This window comes from Gossypium arboreum, chromosome 10, assembly GCF_025698485.1.
Source record: "Gossypium arboreum isolate Shixiya-1 chromosome 10, ASM2569848v2, whole genome shotgun sequence".
NCBI lineage: Eukaryota > Viridiplantae > Streptophyta > Magnoliopsida > Malvales > Malvaceae > Gossypium > Gossypium arboreum.
Genome location: NC_069079.1, coordinates 19,592,890 through 19,605,165, shown reverse-complemented (window position 1 = coordinate 19,605,165; position 12,276 = coordinate 19,592,890). Strand labels below are relative to the sequence as shown.

Genomic DNA, 12,276 nt, shown 5'->3' with positions numbered 1-12,276 from the left:
ATTCCTTATTTTGTGTCTCCCTTTTCTTCCTCCTCTAGGGTGTACTTATAGGCTCTGGAATGCCTAAGAGCCCTCAAAATTAGCCTTTTTCGAATTGGACTTAACATGGGCTCGGTAGGGACACGCCGGTGTGCGATTACTTCAGGCCGTCCTCAAGCATGCCAAATTGACACGGCCGTGCGGTCTGCCTGTGTGAGGAGGTCCAGGCTGTGTTGATTTCGTACTTTGGCCCATTTTCTCCGTTTTTGGCCCGTTTCTCGTTCCTTTCGCTCTCCTATGCTCTCCTAAGTACAAAACATGAAATTAAAGCATTAGGAGCATCGAATTCACCATTTCTAATAGGAAATCATCCACAAAATGCGTTAAACATGGGGTAAAAATATGTATAAATTACGGTTTATCAAATACCCCCACACTTAAGCATTTGCTTATCCTCAAACAAAATTTTCAACTCATAATCAAAATAAATTCTTTCTTAACTTATAATTTCTATCGGTAATATCTCAAAATAATCCATAGGTGATACATTGAGAGTTCAACTAAAAGAACATAAAAGTTTCAAACATTCCAAGTTGAGTATTTAATCATGCAAACATAGGTGTCTCCCCTCATCTAAGTATTACCTTTGATTCAGAATATCACAGAGTTTCATATCTTCACTAAAGATTCACTGAAATCACTCGAGGTGTTTAAAGACAATAAATGAAGCACTCAATAGTCAATAATGAAAAGTCATTACCATAGGCTTACATGAAAATCAAATCTCCACCACTATAATTTAAGATGATACATCAATCAAAAGGTCTTTAGAGGGTTGTAATGAGGCTTGGTTAGGGGGTGTAGTCACAAGCTGAAAGAAAGGGTTAGAATCGAGATTCAGTTGAAAAATTACTTAACTAGAAAAATATTTAATCATCACTTACGTACAACATAACTCTTTCTCTGACTATGGAATTTAAATACTGAAGCTTACAAACAGAAGATCACTACTAATATGTATGCATGTTTTTTTGTTTTTTTTAAGAACAAGTTAAATAACATAGACTAACTATTAAGAAAAAGACATAGCTAAGCAATTTATTCAACTCAAATCTCGACAAAAATAGGGATTAATTTAGGAAATTTCAACAATAATTAGTTAAGGGTTAATATTAAGGGTAATACAAGAAATGGCTTGTTAGGCTCAAGGGGGTTTACTAGGGGTTAATCGTGGAGGTAGGCTTTTCATGGCATGAGTGGGTTAATCCTAAGTGCCTCTATCATCTTCACATATCAAATCAAATGGTGTGGTCTTGACATGCATAATCAAGCAAGTTCTAGAATAATAGTTCAATACTATTGCACTCAAAGCAATAATAAAAGTGAGCATGAAAGAATTAATAGATGCTCAAAAGGCTCAAAAATCTCACAAAAATTATGGCTTTTTGATGTTTAAAACTTGTGAATTCCAACTCAAAGTAATACCTAAACTTTGGGGAAACAACCTCAGATTTTAAATTCTTAAAAATCAACTTATCATGCTTGATTCTCTAATGTCTTGAGGTTTAAACAATAAATGCATAAATGCCTATATTTTAATTCAAGATATATCAATCAACGTCATAAATCAATCAGAATTTATCCTAAATACGATATGAGAGCTTTTCAAGAGAACAAGGCAGTCATTCAAGGATTTTTCTGATAATGAAATAAATACCCCCCACACTTAAGATGTACATTGCCCTCAATGTACAAAGATAGATATTAGAATATAAAAATAAGATAGGGAGAGAAGTGAAACTTCCTGTATGATGAATTCCTCGAACTGGAGTTTTAGAGAGTAATCGGTGCGAGAGTGGAGGAGATACTCCGGCAGTGGTAGAGGTTCATTAGTCCATAAGTCCTGTGCCAAAAGAATATTATATCTAGTGGTAGCTATGGCCGTGGACGATCAGGACATGGCAGTCGTGGAGAACCTTTCCCGGTGGAGTTTTTAATTCCTATGTAATGATGAGCTTAAGAGCTCTATATAATTGAGATAAAATCAAGAACTTTTTAGGGGATATTAGGAAGAATAATTACTCATAAATAAATAACAGAAATTGATAATTAAAAATAAAATTCTAAAATCTAATAAAAATAAAAAGTAGTTTTAATAAAAATTAAAAACATAAAATAATAAATAAATGTTTTTAAACATCTTCATTGCTAGATGGTTTGTGAGGTGGGACTGGCGATGAGATGTGGAGGTGCTGACAATTCTGCTGTAGAGTAGCATCAATGTTGTCAAATCGTTGAAAACACTACTGCTCAAATTGAGTGAGGTGCTTAGCGATGTCAGCATATGAAGTCGCCGCATGAACTGGACGAGAGGGTGGTGGTGGCTAAGTCGGTGGGTCCTCGTGCTATGGAGGGACATCATCAGGAATGTCCTCGTAGGCCTCCTCCTCGGTAGATTGGGCGAGACGATATTGAGGAGGGTAGGTTCCTCGCCACTTTTTGATCATCCTCGTGCTAAGCATGCTCGAGATGCCTTGTGGAGACATCTGGCCAATGAGAGTTAAGGATGATTCTTGAGCTACGGTGCTGAGGAGCCCGAAGTGTCGAGCCAACCGAGTAACATAGGGGCCAATGGAGATGACCCCCTTTCTATACCGCTCTATCTGGTGCTGAATCACGAAGGCGATGAAATAGGCAAGGTCAATGACGTGCCCGTGCGACATACACCATAAAAAGTAGGCATCATGAGTGTTGGTGATGCTAGTGCTCTCTCACCGTCCTGTAATCGTGTGAGCCAAAATGGCGTGTAGGTACCTCAAAGATAGAGGGAGAGCCGATGCCTTGGAGCGGCTAGGATTGTAGGTGGCCCCACCTGGTACTAGTGCGTCCCAGCACCGTGAAAGAGAATGATGGATGTGGCGGTTGAGAGCATGTAAGTCATTCTCCTCCTTAAATTCTTCTGTATATAAACCCAGCGCCGTACCGAATTCTGGGACGCTGAACTAGCGGACTAACCCGCCTAGGCGAAATTGGACCATACCGGGATCATCGTAGTTCGTCATTACAGTCTGAAGATGGAACGTTGAGCATAGTTCCATCGTGATCTCGAGGTATGTTGGCTCGATGATCCCAAAAAACAGCTCCCAAGGGTCAGTGGTTAGGAGGGCCCGAATCGCTTCAGCCAACTGAACTTGTTCTACTGCGGCCCAATCAATGCAGCGGTCCATAATTAAAGGTCGGGCCCGAAGTATTTGGTAAAGTTCTTCTTGGGGCCCACGGGGGAACTATAAGAAAGGGTGACGAACTTCCACGGTAGGACCCGAGGAAGATGACGCTCCCTTCCTTTTATTGTAAGTGTTACTATATGGGTTATTTTGGGATCGAGAGTTATTGTTACCCATATATTGGACTTGTTCCTCCTCGATGCTAGGGTTGAAGGGTTGATACTCTATGCATGATCCTCCTCCATTCATCTCGCACCTCATTACTGGATGTACCTGAGTAGAACCAAGTAAACCATCAATCTTTTTATTTAGAAGTTCTACCTAATTTGACAGCATAGTAACCGAATCGACATTATAAACACCTGCTGTTTTAGTTGGCTTAGTCCTCATGACTTGCCACTGATAGTTATTCAGTGACATCTCCTCTATAAACTCATAGGCATCTTCAGGTGTTTTATTATTGATGGTTCCGCCAGCAGCTGCGGCAACCATTTGTCAAGTCGAAGGATTCAGGCCATTATGGAACGATTGAACCTGTAGCCAAAGCGGTAACCAATGGTGAGGGCACCTTCTCAGTAAGTCTTTGTATCTCTCCCATGCATTGTAAAGAGTTTCTAAGTCCATCTGCACAAACGAAGAGATATCATTACGTAATTTAGCCGTTTTAGCCGGCGAAAAATATTTTAATAAAAATTTTTCGCTCATTTGTTCCCAAGTAGTGATTGACCCTTGTGGTAATGAGTTCAACCACTGTTTAGCTTTGTTTCTCAATGAAAAAGGGAATAACCAAAGACGAATGGCATCATCAGAAACACCATTAATTTTAAAAGTATCGCATAGTTCCAAGAAGTTTGCTAAGTGAGCGTTAGGATCCTCGTCCTGCAAACCATCAAACTGAACAAATTGCTGTATCATTTGAATAGAGTTAGGTTTTAGTTCAAAAGTATTTGCAGCTACAGCAGGTCTAACTATTCTCTATTCAGTTCCTGTTAAAGAAGGTTTAGCATAATCATACATAGTGTGTGGAGTAGGATTTTGATTAATTGCAATTGCAGGAGGTAGCTGGTTGTCTTGGTTTTCAGCCATCTCTTCGGTTGCGGGATGAGTATTCATCCTCTTGCTCGTTCTCTATGTATCTTAAGCTTCGTTGTATTTCTCTTTGGTTTCTACAAACTATGCGATCGATTTCTTCGTCAAAAAGTAGTGGTCCTGACAGGTTTCTTCTAGTCATAAACTATAAAAACCCGCCAAGAGAAAGGAAAAAAGTAAATTAATAAATAATAATAATTAAATTAAATTAAATTGCAAGAAAAATAAATGGCTAAATTAATAAAAATTGAGCGTTCCTAATATCTTAGTTCCCCAGCAACAGCGCCAAAAACTTGATTGCATGATTTCGTGATAGGTTTTAAATATTTATAATTAATCATTCTTGAAACTAACTATTATTGCTATGTAGGCAAGTGTACCTATCAAACAGTAGTATAGTTTTAGCAAGACCAGATTGTCGAACCCAAAGGAACTAAAAGTACTAGTAATGACTGTCTTTTTATTATCTAGCCTAAGAATAAAGAGGTTTTTGTTTTAACTAACTAATTATCTAAACTAAGAATTCACAGAGAATAGAATTGAGGAATTGCTTTTGGGAAAACCGATTTAATTAAGACAATACCTAAGGAAAAATCCACCTAGACTGTACTTGTTATTCTAGCTCTGAATCGGACGATTTATTCATTTAACTTGTTCCGTAGAGATCCTTAAGTTATGTTATTATCCCTATTCAAGACTAATAACGTCTAATCCCTAGATTGAATAATTAAGACCTTTCTCTAATTAACACCCTAGGGTTGCATTAACTCGATCTATGGATCTCTTTATTAGGTTTCACCCTAATCCGGTAAAATCTTGTCACCCTATGTCTAGACGCGCAAACAACTCCGCTTAATTATGAAAAATGTACTCTTAGACAGGGTCTATTCCTCCTCAGAATAAGAGCTTATCTTGAATTAGTATCCTGGGATATCAAAACAAGAATTAAGAATACATAATTAAGAACAAGTTAAATATTTATCATACAATTCAGAAAATAATAACAAGATTCGTCTTCGGTTTCATTCCCCTTAGGTATTTAGGGGTTTTAGTTCATAACTAAATAAGAAAACATCTCAGAATAATAAAGAATACAAAACATAAAGAAAACCCAAAACCCCTGAAGGGGAAATTGAGGAGAGATCTTCAGTCTTGATGGTGAATCTAGCTTCTGAGATGGATCAATCAGATTCTTTGGAGTAATTCCTTACTCTCTATTCTGTGCCTCTCTTTTCTTCCTCCTCTAGGGTGTATTTATAGGCTCTGGAATGCCTAAGAGCCCTCAAAATTAGCCTTTTCTGAATTGGACTCAACTTGGGCTCGGCAGGAACATACCCGTGTGCTCGAGCCTGCCAAATTGATACGACGGTGTGGTCTGCCCGTGTGACAAGGTCCAGGCTGTGTTGATTTCGTACTTTGGCCTATTTTCTCTGTTTTTGGTCTGTTTCTCGTTCATTTCGCTCTCCTATGCTCTACTAAGTATAAAACATGAAATTAAAGCATTAAGAGCATCGAATTCACCAATTCTAATGGGAAATCATCCATAAAATGCGTTAAACATGGGGTAAAAATATGTATAAATTACGGTTTATCATAAGTGTATGTGTGAATAAGGGTGGCAAATGGCTTGGTAAATAGCCTTATTATTTTCCACACAGGTAGACACACAGGCGTGTGCCTAAGCCGTGTGTGACACACGGTCAGCCCCATGGGCATGTGATCCGACTGTGTGTCCCCTGCACTTAAATTGTTACAAAATAGAATGCTCAGTATCAAGCACACGGCCTAAGTACACAGGCGTGTGTCATGGCTGTGTGACTTCAATTTGTTCTTTGGTGACAAACAGAGAGTTACACAGGTTAGGGATATGGGCGTGTGTAAACACACGGCCTACCCGCACGGGCGTGTCTCAAGCCACACGGGTGTGTGACTCCTGTTTTAGCAAAAAAAATTTAAGTGTCGTAAAATAAAATTTTCTAAGGTTCTCGATTTAGTCTCAAACCACTTCCAAAGCACATTTTGGGCCTCGTAGGCTTGTATTAAGGACTTTATGATTAAATGTAAAAATTTTGAATTTGATGCCAAATTTTATGGCTCAGAAATATATGTTTGCTTGTGTTTAAGTCTAGTAACGCCTCATATCCTGTTCCGACGTCGAATACGGGTAAGGGCTGTTACAATTACCATGATCGAGATAAGTAACTCGAAAATCTTTAATACCAATTTGTTAAAATAAAATGTCGATAATGACAATGTATCGCAAAGAAAAGAAAGAAAAATAGAAGACACAGATTTTACGTGGAAATCCTTTTGAGAGAAAACCATGGGTAGAGGAAAAGAAAATTTACTATTTTGAATTCAAAATTAAAACACAATGAGTATAGACTGCGTCTATTTATAGGTTTAAAAAACCTTATTCTAGTCAACATCTAATAGAAGTAATGCAGTAATGTTAAAACACCTTATTCAACTCAATATCAAACAAATGAAGTAAACTTCTATACGGATTCTTCTTATGCATCTTATACCGTACTGTAGGAGCCCTCAGCCTTTGCCTTCATGGATCCTCTTGCCACTTTTATTTTGTTTTAATAAGAATTTGGGTCACAACTCTAATAGAGAGTATGTTCATCAATTTAGAAGTAAGAAATTAGTATATGAAAGTGAAGAAAATTAGAAGAAAAGAGAATGATAGTGAGGAAAATGAGAAAGAAATGGAAGTGAAGAAAAAAGGAAGAAACTCTTGACAAAAGGTAAGTTTCCATATGAACCATACTTCTATTAAATAAATTGAATTAAATATTTTGAAAATAAAATTTACTGAAATGTGTATTTTAATCTAAATTCTTAAAATAGAAGGTATGTAATGAAGCATGACATGTAGAAACTTGAAATACTAAGCTTTCAAATAAGAGATAATATGATGTGTGTTGTAAAAAGAATTAAGAATTAAGAAATGACTATGTTCTCTACACAAAAATATGAGTGATTAAATTTAATAGAAATCAAAGGGATAAAGACTATGAATGATTAAATGAAAATAATGTAAAGAACCATGGAAAAAGTTGAGAAATTTACTAAAAATAATTGTGGACAGCAACAGTGACTCTAATTTGAAAATTCACCAAACATTTTAGAAATTAATTTAGAGGTTGAATAAAATATGAAATTAAAGCTTAACGAGTCTAGTTTTGCACAAAAGAAACGGTGCAAACAATAGAATTATATAATGTGAGATATAATAATTTTTGTAAGATAAGGTTAGAATGATTTCGGGTTCCCCTATTCTGACTTTGAAAAATTATTACAAATTGTACAAAACTGTTAAGGAGATGAAATTTATATGACTAAAACCTTAGTGGTTTTATTTTCAAAGGAAACAAATAGTAACATAATTTGTGCTCTTCACTAAAATATATTTAATTTTTAGTGAAGAAGGATTAGAGCTGCCTAGCAACAGAACAAAGTAAGGTTTGAGGAAAAAACTGTATTAATTGGCTTATATGGAATTTCTAAAATTTTTATGGTAAAAATTTCATTGAGCCTAGCTTCAAAAACAAAAAACAAATCCTAATTTCGTTTTCTTTAGAAAAAGATAAAAATAATTAATTATACATGTGATTTGTATAATCATAATTAATGTTACATGAAAGCATGTTATATACTAAAAGCAAAAAATCTTATATATGTACAATAAGGATGTGGAATAGAGTAGAGGAGGAGGGAAAATAGTAGAAGGATTGTAATATTATAAAGTTGTTATAAGGGTTGGAATGACTAATACATATGAGAAGTTTAAAAGAATTGATGAGATAATAAGTGAATAACTGTTATTTGATGTGACATCAAATGTTAGTTAATAAATTGAAGTATTATGTTGAAGAATATATTGATTCGATTAACTAAATTGTGAAATGTATAAGCTATTTTAGATCATAAATAGTTCTAATCTGAATTCAATTGTTACGATAAGAGTGAAATTGTCTTCAATAATAAATTAATATGATTAATTGATTTAAAATTTCTTTAATTGCTTCAGCAACAAATGTGATGTCCTGGTACCATGACTCGAAAATCGAGTCCAGTATGAGGGAGTTTGATAATTCTTGAAAAGAGTTATATTTCATTCCTTTAGACCTAGCTAATTGCTTGTACTTAGGTATATTTAGTTGCATTTTAGGACATTTTATTAGTATTTTTCTCAATTGCATTAGGAGCTTAGACTGTGTTTAAATGTTAGGTACTTTTAATTGCATGTGGAAGGGTTGTAGGTATAGGATGTGGAGAAAGAAATAAATGAGTGAAGATTTGCTAGAGCAAAAGGTTGGATAGTTTACCAGTTTGTATGCCGTGGCAATTCCAGGAAGATGATCGACTCAACACTTAACGCATACTAATCTCAGCCCAACTCTACTTGTACCAGAAAAATCTACCTAAAAAAGAGGAGAAGATGTCATGGGCTGTTGGATTTACCTTAGGGAAAAAGATTATAAAAAGCCAAGGGAGGAAACCCTAAAAAGGGCGAATAAAAAAAGAGGAGAGAATCTTAGGCAAACACAAAAGAGTATGGACATTCGGAGGCAACAGTAGAAGGTAGCCGCTGATTCGAGAAAGAAAGAGGAAGCCAAAGGCAGTCCCTCTCAGCCACCACAGGACACTATGTTGCTAGATTGAGAATTGGTTTGGTGACAACCATCTTCCTAAGTTCTTTCATTATTTCTTATTCTATTATCCTATAAATTGATTTGATCGAAATGATGTTGGATGCTTTTTTTAACTTGAATTTTAATCTCCAACCCATGAATTAAATCTCATAGGGTTGAGATTACATGATGGAACTTTTATTTCCTTTAATTGTTGAAGCAAATATTTGATTTAATCTACTGTTTCATTCAATTGCTTTTATTTTCTAACTATATGCGTACATTCTCTACATATGGATGAGTGTGCAATATGCCCATAAACTAAATCTAATTCTGAAAAGGTGGATTAGTTGGATTGAAATTGAATGATACAAGTGGGAATTTGACCGAATACTGTACCAAACTCTAGACATAGAGCAATGTTTGTATAGAATGAAGACAAAACAAGTTTAGTGCTAAGGCCTATAGAAAAATGCCAGGTAACTTGATATCTTGCTCTTGAAAGAAGCATGTCACTTTAGGTCTCTTTTGGGTAGTAGGTTAAGTACAATTTTGCTGAGGCATTATTGAAAGTAAGGGCAAATTCTAGTAATCCCAACCTTCCAATCAACATCGTAGATCTTCTATCCTTTGTCGTAGTATCTTTGCCATAGCATTCTTAATTGTTTATTTATTCGTTCATATTTTATTCTCGTAATTATTCTCGTAATTTCCATTTTGTTTTTTACTCTTGCTTTGCCTTAACATTTTCCAATATTAGTCAATATATATTTTGTACTTATCCTTATTATTTTAACTTACCACTACATACTTACTCGGTTTTGCCATAACATTAATCATTATCATAACTTGACCATTTCTATACCTAATCCGGTCTCTGTGGAGACGATCTCACTTATCACTTTATTACTTGATTCGACATGTATACTTGAAAAATTCACATATATATTCACACATGACAAGTTTTTGGCGTCGTTGTTGGGGATCGACAATTTGGTGTAATTTGGTTTGGTTATTTTACTTAACTCTGTTAGTTTTATTTAACTTAGTTATATTTAATTTCTACAGGTTTGTCATCAGTGCATGAGAAGAGGCATTTCTGCTAACAAAGAATATCCTTTTGACTCAGATATTGAAAGAACTTGTAACACCCTTAACTCCTCTTCGTTGTCAGATTAGGGTTATAAGCATTACTAACGAATCAAACAATTAATTCAATCATAATCAACATATAAACTAACTAATAACATTATAATATGTAAGGGTAGGTCACGACAATCTAATACTTTCATGCTAGATTCTTATACATTCGAATAATAAATTATGCTATGCATTTCTAAACTTGGTTTTCCACTATCTACACTCTTATAACTATTTATACATTGCTAAACTTAGTCTTCCACTTTCTACACTCTTATCACTATTTATCCCTTCTAGAATGTCAGAATTTGGATACATATAAGACTATTCCAATTATTAGCATCAGAGTATTAGTCCACACTCTGTCTACGATTATCTTTTTAATTTATCTTTGATGATGTTAGTGGAATGCACTTAATTTAGGTTTTATAATCCAGGCCGTGCAATCCTCTAACTTGGGTCACACGCCCATGTGTGTTGCCCGTGTGTGACACACGCTTGTGTGGCTAGACCGTGTGCACCCAAAAGTACCTTAAAACTCAAGTTTACCAATTCCTACTTACTGGGGCACTAAGCAACTAAATTACCAATCATTTAACCTATTCAAAACACGATTAAAAATGCCCAAAATACACCAAATTTATCACCTAATATTCCTAACCAATATATCCTCATTAGTACCACATTTTATATGTTCAAATACATCAACAACACATCACAAATTCAAGACTATCATTCATATCACACTTACCATATTTGAACTAACTTTCAAACTTCTAAAGTTACCAAATATGAAACTAAACACATACCAAGCATTATGCTAAGCTACCAACTTTAAACTATCACATACCAAAATATAAACTAGGCTAGCATACCAACATAGCCTCAGTTACAACCATATACACATTTAACCATCATTTCACTAGCAACTAAGTTAACCATATCTTGTAAACGATATCAACAAAACACTCCCTAGGTACATGCCATTACAAAATGAAATATCACTACAGTTGAGCTCGGGATTTGTGATTTGATGCTGAGTCGACAACAATTCAAACAGTACTTAGCTTGCACATAGAAAATAAAACCACACACTGAGTAAAACTCATTAATATTCCTATAATCCGAGTAACATAAACTTGATGTAAGTATTTAAAATGTAAAATGTAGCAAGTAAGCTATGTTCATGTGTTTCAATTCAATAGTATAATTTTTGCTCATTCCTTATTCATATCTACTATGATTTTCACATGTTCAAATATATAAGTATATATCAATGGCATTCTATTAAACATTTGAATACATCATCTCATGCAATGGCATGATTCATATCTTTGATCAATACTTGAATTCATTCAAGTTTCACATATCAATTCATCAATTCATATTTCATTTCTCATCACATAATCATTTCTCATATTTTTCATTTCAATATTTTCTTATCTCATATTCATTTATCATCTTTGCCATTTCAAAATCAATCATATAAATTATTATTTTATTTTCCCCATTAACACGACACGGACTCGGACGGATACACGGATCCAACCAACACACCAATTTTTCACCCAGTGCCTTATCGGATAAATCTGAAGTAATAACTGCGACTAGCCTATATAAATTGATACATAGTGTCTTATCGGTTAAACCGAAACAAATTGACACCCAATGCCTCATCGACTCAAGGTCAAAGTAATCCCTAAACTCTTCATTTCCTATGACATGCCATCTATATCTGACTTAGTCTGATAAAGTTAATAGGGTTTCATTTCATTTTTCAATACAGCCAATGTCTCAATTTCATGAATATATATCATCACATATAAGCATATATTCAATTTGATAAAAATCACATTGTTCTCAATACACATATATTCAAAAGCAATACATCTCATAATATAAAAATCAATCTATTTCATTTCAATTATGAATTTAATTCAATTCCCAAGTACCAAAATACTCACCTCAAATGCTTACCATATGCAAACAATTATATATGTAATAATCTACTATTTAATTCGGATTATAGAAACACAAATTGTGATTTTCGAGCTATTTGACGTTGATTTTACCCTTCCCTTTTTACTCGAGGATTCCGGTACGACATTAGCTACAAAATAAAACAATTAAATCACATTAATACTACACATTTCAATTTAACATTAAATTTAAATTTTCACACTATATTTTACTTATTTATC

At 34.6% G+C, this 12,276-nt stretch overlaps 1 non-coding gene across 1 annotated transcript; it reads left to right on the top strand.

The window, feature by feature from the left end:
* Positions 1–3,753: 3,753 nt before the first annotated feature.
* On the top strand, positions 3,754–3,860 carry LOC128283346 (small nucleolar RNA R71). The gene has a single exon (XR_008273688.1). It is a non-coding gene; the product is annotated as a small nucleolar RNA R71 (small nucleolar RNA).
* Positions 3,861–12,276: the final 8,416 nt, after the last annotated feature.